Below are 7,956 nucleotides of genomic sequence, written 5' to 3'. Positions count from 1 at the left end.
AAAAGAACAAGACAAACAAATGAGAAACAAAAACTCATAGACACAGACAATAGTTTAGTGGTTACCAGAGGGTAAGGGGGGTGGGGGGTGGGAGATGAGGGTAAGGGGGATCAAATATATGGTGATGGAAGGAGAACTGACTCCGGGTGGTGAGCACACAATAGGATTTATAGATGATGTAATACAGAATTGTACACCTAAAATCTACGTAATTTTGCTAACAATTGTCACCCCAATAAATTAAAAAAAAAAAAAACAATTACCTTCATAATACCTTCAAAATAAAATTTCTTATGAATAAATTTAACAGAAGTATAATATTTTAACTCTGAAAATATGAATACAAAAAATATAAATATAAAACATGTTGAAAGAAATTTAAAAAGACCTAAATAAATTGAAAGATATCCCATGTTCATGGATCAAAAGACTTAATATTGTTAAGATGACAATACTCCCCCAAACTGGTCTACAGATTGAATGCAGTCCCCCTCCAAACCCCAGCTGCTTTGTTTTAGCAGAAATTGACCAGCTATCCTAAAATACATAAGGAAATGGAAAGACCCAGAACACCCAAAGCAATCTTGAAAAAGAACAAAGTTGGAGGACTCACACTTCCCCAATTCAAAATTTACTACAAGGCTACACTAATTAGGACAGTGTGGTACGGACATAAGAATAGACATGCACATCTACTGAGAGTCCAGAAATACAATTGAGAGTTCAAAAATAGACCCTCATATTTATAGTGAATTGATATTTGATGAAAGTGCCAAGACAGTTCAAAAGGGAAAGAACAGTATTTTCAACAAATAGTGCTGAAACAATTGAATATACACACATAAAAATGAATAAAGAGAATCTCAGCCAGTCTGCAAGTGGCCTCAGGTCAGCCGGCTGCCTTTCACCAGTCTTCAAGCCTTAAGTCTTTCTTTTAGTCAAAATGAGTGATAAGCCAGACTTGTCTGAAGTGGAGAAGTTTGACAGGTCAAAACTGAAGAAAACTAATACTGAAAAAAAAAAAAAAAAAATACTCTCCCCTCAAAGGAAACTATCCAGCAAGAAAAACAGTGTGTTCAAACATCATAAAATGAGGATCTTCTCCCGAGATCAAATTTCAACATTGCCTGAGTGTCTGGGTTTAAAGCTTGCTTTTTTGTAAACCTATGTGTTTGTAGAGATTTTAGGCATCTTCTGATGTCTTCCCACTCATACTCTCTGGGTAAGAGGTGAGGGGGTAGCCAGTGTCCTCTTACCTTCATTTTTAAACTTTCCATTGGTGAGAAAACTCCAGCTGGCAGATGCTGTCCATAATCTCACCACTGATGACCTTTGTATGTGTTGTCCTTGCATCCCCAAAGAATAAGCCACTTTCAACCTTTACAATTGATGTCTCCATTGTTCTATAATCTTCATAAAGTGGCATGCATTTATAGCTTCTCACAGTTTATTTTCATTTCTTACGCAGAGATAAAATAATAAATATAATCATTATGTTGGAAAAAAATGAATAAAGATGAATCTCTTCTTTATATAGGACACAAAAATTAACTCAAAATGCACCATAGACCTAAATGTAAATGGTAAAATTATAAAACTCTCGGAAGAAAACATAAGTGTAAATCTTCATGATTTGGGGTTAGGAAAAGCCTATTTAGATGTGACACTAAAAGTACAAGCAACCAAGTGGAAAAAATAAATAAACTGGATTTCATAAAAATTTAAAAATTTTGTGCTTGAAAGCACACTATCAGGAAAGTAAAAAGACAACCCGTGAAATAAGAGAAAAATATCTGCAAATCTGATGAGGACTTGTATCCAGAATATATATAGATTTAAAAGATAAACTCTTGTAACTCAATAGTAAGAAGGCAACCCAATTTAAAAATGGGCAAAGAATTTGAATGCTAATTTATGCAAAAAAGATATATAAATGACCAATAAGTACATGTAAAGATGCTCAACATCATTAGTGATCAGGAAAATGCAACTCAAAAGCACAATGAGATACCACTTGACACCCACTAGAATGGCTATAATAAAAAAAAGACCTAATAATAGCAAGCATTTATGAAGATGTGGAGAAACTGTAACCCTCATAAACTGGGGATGGAAAATGGCACAGCAACCTTGGGAAACAGTTAGGTAGTTTCTCAAAATGTTTAATGTAGACTACCCACCCACGATACGACCTAGCAATTCCTAAGCATATATTCAAGAGAAATTAAAATATATATCACACAAAAGCTTGTATATGTATGCTTGGCATTATTCACAATAGCCAAAAAGTAGAAACAACCCAAATTTCCATCAACTGACAAATGGCTAAACAAAATGTAGGGTATCCATATAGTAGAATATTATTTGACTAGAAAAAGGAGTGAAGTACTCATACATGCTACAACATGGATGAACCTTGAAAACATTATGTTAACTGAAAGAAGCCAGTCACAAAAAACTACCTATTACATGATTTCATTCATATGAAATGTACATAGCAGGAAAATCTAAAGACACAGAAAGTAGATTAGGGGTTGCCTACAATTGGGGGAGCAGGCTGGAAGGCTAGGTGGGTGATAGCTAAAGGTACAGGATTTCCTCTGCAGGTGATGAAAATGTTTTAAAATTGGCTGTGATGATGGTTGCACATATCTGTGAGTATACTAAAAACCACTGTATTATTATATACTTTAAATGAGTGAATTGCATGCTCTGAACTATATATCGATGAAGCTTTAAAAAAAGAAAGAAAAGCCTGATACCTGATATTAAAATGTTAAATAAGAAAGCAGTATCCTGGTCACATGTTTGGGGTTTTTTTAAGTACAAAGGTAATTACTAGAACAAAAATATCAACCTTCTTAAATATCCAAATAAATTTAAACAAAGAAAATATCAAGTAGAGAATACAGCAAATATAATACACATCATAATTATAAAATAATATGACAGCATTGAGACCACTAATGTGACCATCACTGTGTATGGGCTTAAGTCCATTGAAAGAATTAATTAACTTATTAAAAGAAAAAGATTTCCAGTTTGGCTCACAAAGCAAGATTCAACTATATGCTGTATATAAGAGACACACATGAACAAAGTGGTTGAGAAAAGCTAAAAATAAAGGGATGAGCAAAGGTATAACAGGAAAACAGAAACAGTAAGAAAGCAGTGAAGTGACAAGGCCTGATTTGCATTTTAAAAGCATGTCTCAGGTTTGTGTATGGAAGATGGATTGAAGAGTGTTATATAAATAGACCAAAGATGACATCTGTACATTGGCCACTAGGTTGTTTATTTCTTCACCGTAGGCTGAGACCGGTTAGCTCAAAAGCCCACTGCCACCAAGCTCAAATTTGTACAAATCCAATCATTTAAAAATAGCCTGATCAAGCAGATTTTCAGCCATTTGGGGCCTCCCTGCCTTTCATAGTCAACAAAACTATACCCAGCATCTGAAGGCCATTGATAAGACAGTGCCTTGTGGTTCTGAGACCTCAAGTTGCTCGGACCCAGAGACTCCCCACTGGGCTGCTGAGGGACACCACCTAGATATGGAATCCCCCCTGCCACCTAGAGGCCCCTTGCCCCACCTCTCCATCTGAAGAGCAACTCCCAGCTTCTGGCCTCTGGACAGACTCCAGCTGAGAGGGATTTCCTTGGCTGGGAACCATCAAAGAATCGCCCAATAAAGCTTGTGTGTGCCACTGCCATCTTGTGGTCATACCATTTTCCTTGCTCAGCCCTCAAATCCCCCCAAGCCCTCTGTAAGGGACAGTCTCCAAGATGAAAGATGTCAATGGCCGGACTAGAGTGAGGGGATGTGGACGTAGAGAAAGGCGGATGGGAGCTCTAGAGGCATATCTACAAAAGAATCGTAATGTTAGCACAGACAAGGAAATTAGGAAAAGGTGGTCGTGTCCCTCAAAAATCACTATGTCAGTAGGACCTGTAGACCACAGGTAAAAAGCAGGGGTTCCGTTTCCGTGGTAAACATGGAAGTCCTACCCAGACAGCCTAGCACACAGAATAAGCTCTGCACCTTTAAGCCAGTCTGCTTCTCAGACTTCTTTCGCATCAATCCCTGGTAAGAAATACATTCTCTATAATGTTCCTGCGTGTGTGTGTATGTGTCTGTGTGTGTCTGTGTGTGTGTGTATGTGTGTGAGCGCGCGCATGTGGACACACATATACCTATAAAAATTCACAAAGCTATAGTTATCTTCACTGTTCCATGTATTTGTATTTTCTATTCACTTCTTTTTCTTTTAATGCAGGTCATGAGCCTTTATATTGATTTCATGATCTAGGTACCAACGTTAACAGCCTGCAGTTTGAAAAACCCTGCATTTAGTGATGATTGTTTATTTTTCTCCTCCTTGACTATTTCCTTGGATTTAAGATGAAAATGAGGAAAAAGTGATTTTTTCAGAAGTTTCCCTTCTTTTGTCCATGTTGCTGGTCAGCTCCAGATTTTCCCGGAAGTCCACACGTTGATTTGTTGGGGCCAACAAATGCTGAATTAAAGGAGTGGCTAGAACTTCCTGGCGAGGACAGCCCGGAAGCAGAAGGAAAGGGAGCTCTGGATGGTGTTTCCGCCTGGTAATGAGGAGTGCTCCTAGCACCCCACTCACTCCTCAGCCCTGGGATTCCTATCAGACTATCCACACTTTCTGGGGAGTCTATTATAAATGGATTTAGGAATAAGGGAAATTGCTTTAAAAAATAAGAGAAGTTTGAGATACATTCATACATTCTTCTGTATGTATGCAATAGCACATAAATGAAATATATGTAAGAACTCTGTAAAAGTACTTTAAAAAGATGAGAATCTCAATATTAAATTAATTAACGTTACTGAGACCAGAAGAAACAAGGATCCAAATGCTTAAAAATGTCCCTTTACTTTTATTTAGAATAAAAACATTCCATAGAAAAAGAATATTTTATAAATAAATACAACAGAACAAGTGACCTACAGTTTGACTCCTCTACAGCCTGCAGTATCCACAGTCATTTTTTGAACACAATGTATTTTACGAATAAACTTCTACACTTTTAAAATTGAGTTTTCTCTTTTTGAAGTACAGCTTCAAGCAACTACAAGTTTCCATCCTGCTAACCCCAGGCAGCAGTTGCTTTTAACTTCTATCTTTTATTTAAAAAACTTAATTGGAAGTTTTTGTAGCCAGAAGGAGCACTTCAAAGAAAGGGGGGGGGGGAATGCCAAAAATTAATACTTTATGTCAGAGGTTAGTAGGGAAAGAAACAAAGATTACAGAAACGAGGGGTTAATGGTATATAAGAAAGTGGTGGAAGAAGGCAGGAAACGGACTAAACAAAGAGGGAAAAGGGAAACCCATAACATTGAAACAAGATGTGGGGTACTATTATCCTCACCCTGAGCAGGATGAGATAACACTAGGCTTAGAGCAGCATTTATAATTTTCCCCACAGGCCCTGTACATGGATCCACCCCCCACTCAGTCATTTACCCCTGTCCACAATCACACATCAAGGGACCACAGCTCTCCTATGCTTTAATTTCTAGAAATTGCTATCACTGGAGATCCTAAATCAACTCTGACAAAACCATATTAAAACTTCAAGCATAATTTAGTGCTCTGCCGTCGAGGAGAGTATGATCAGAGGAAGGTGGCTCTGGACAGGGAGGGTTAAAGGACCAGGGTCCTTTCCCACCTCTGCCACCAGCTGAAGTGAGACTTTGGGCTGGCCCCTTCCCCTTTCTGGAGCTCAGTTATGCTATGGTAAAGTGAGAGGGATGAAGGACATTTCCTAGATTCCTTCCAGCTCTGATAACCTATCACTCGGCGATTGAAGGTTAGTGAATCTCCCATATCACTCACCAGGCGTCTGATAAACAGGTAAATGAGACGAATATCCAAGGCTTGCTCACAGAGATCCTTAGACATGAAGTAAATAATAGATCCTAATTATGTCAAATAAGGAAATTTTCCCACATTTGGACAGATTCTCAAGATCAGAATAGCTATGTAGGAACCTCACTGGTCCCAGACAGGCAAGACTTCTCTTTCATTAAAAATCATAAGAGCTTGTTTTCCATGCTCTGCTTTGTAAGACTTTGCCTAGCAGCCTATTTCGGAACCAATTCCCAACATGATCTAATAGGCTCTATCTGTGATAAAAGGAACTTTGGGGCAGGTGACTGGAGTGATGGGGGAGAAGGCCTGATAACGAACACTGAGCTGGCCTGAGAGGCAAGGGCACTGATCAGCCTTTCCTAAACATGAATCTCAAGCCTTCCTCAGAGCCTAGCAAATGCCCTGGCTTCCAGATGGGCTCTGTAAATGCAGGGAGGCACCATGCTGCAGTGAAATGAGGCAGCAGATTCTGAACAGAATGCTCTTTGCCACAGAAACTGAGGCTAACAACCAACCAAGGACCAGCTCACTAACAGCCCACCGACAGAAGGGCCAAATTGGCCAGTTTGCCATTCCACAGCCCTCTGGATGTAAAACTGCCCAGCACACAGACCCAGTTAAATTAGGGATGGGCACGTGTCCCAAGGGCAGCTAACTCATAGGCAGGCCAGGTCTCCTATGGTGACATCCCGAGCAAAATGCTAAGGTAGGCCAATCAGGGTCCCCTGCTGGGCAATGTGAATGGGAACTTGAAAACAAAGCAGTCAGTGATGGGAGAGGAAGGTCAAAAGTCCTTCCAAAGGCCAGTTTCTGGCTGAAAGGTCAAAAGTCATGATGGAGAGAAGCTAGAGAGGCCCTCATGGACTTAGGGGCCAGAATAAACAGACTTCACAGAGCAAGCCCTAGCAACTACACGCACGCATGCACGCACACACTGATTGACATGCTAAACAAAATGGGAGAGGGAAGTTTAATCTATAATAGAGTTCAACAGAAAAAAAAGGGGAAATTCCTACATACCAGAGACAAAGAGGAAACCAGAGTGAGGAGCATAAACTAAAGTTGAATAACCTTGAAGGCAAAAAAACATTATATGAGATAAAGCAGGTCACCATATAATAAAAGGTGCGATTTTAAACTTGTACACACCTAATAATGTGGCTTACAATGTATAAATCAAAAATTAAAGAATTACAAGGAGGAACTGGCAAATCCACAATCATGGTAGATTTTAACAAGCCTCTCTCAGCAATTTACAATCTAGGGCACAAAAATTAATAAAGGTTTACAAAGAACATTTGAAAAACAGCTTGACCTAATTAACCAATAGCTAAAGAATATATACTCTTTTCATTCACATGCAGCATTTATAAAACTGACCATTCAAAATGTAAGACAGATCATAACAAATATTAAACACTCCAAAGCATACCTGCCTTATTCTCATTAAAGGCAGTTAAGTTAGAGATCAATAACAAAAATACTTTTTTAAAATCTGTATATTTGGAAATTTTTAAATACCAGAAATACACACCGTTCATTGAAAAAAAATCATCATGGAAATTAGAAAGTGTTTAGAATGGAAAAACATAAATTTAAATACAGCATGTCAAAACCAGTAGAATATTTGCACTTCCACATGAGATATAGAAAGTTGCTAAAGAATGTTGCTCCAACCCTAACAACAAGAAAAAAGTGGTTAACCACAAAATCATAGTCTCTTCAGGTATAACAGAGAGCGGAAAATGCAATTAAACCTAGTGAAACAGAATCCATAAACAGACATACATACCATAGTTGCCTTCATCCTTACTACAGCAGAACATGGCAGAAGAGGCCACCACAAATGGGTAAAGCATTTAACTTTTAATGAATTTCTGGAGATTAAACAAAGGTTTAGAGGGGGAGGGGGGAATGAGGTGGAAGAAGGGGGAAAAAAGAAAAACAGAAAGAAAAGCAAGCCATAAAACACACATTTCTGAAAAGAACTTGAATCCAGAAGATACGTGAATAAAGTCCTACATATCAATAATAAAAATACAAACAATTCAAT

General features: G+C 38.3%; 1 pseudogene; it reads left to right on the top strand.

The window, feature by feature from the left end:
• The first annotated feature begins 943 nt into the window (after nt 1-943).
• LOC109453151 (thymosin beta-15A pseudogene) lies at nt 944-1,089 on the top strand (annotated as a pseudogene).
• Nucleotides 1,090-7,956: the final 6,867 nt, after the last annotated feature.

This window comes from Rhinolophus sinicus, chromosome 8 (genome assembly GCF_057876585.1).
Source record: "Rhinolophus sinicus isolate RSI-liver-muscle chromosome 8, RSI-T2T, whole genome shotgun sequence".
Lineage (NCBI taxonomy): Eukaryota > Metazoa > Chordata > Mammalia > Chiroptera > Rhinolophidae > Rhinolophus > Rhinolophus sinicus.
Note: the sequence above shows the minus strand (reverse complement) of the source record. Positions and strands in the feature narration are given on the sequence as shown.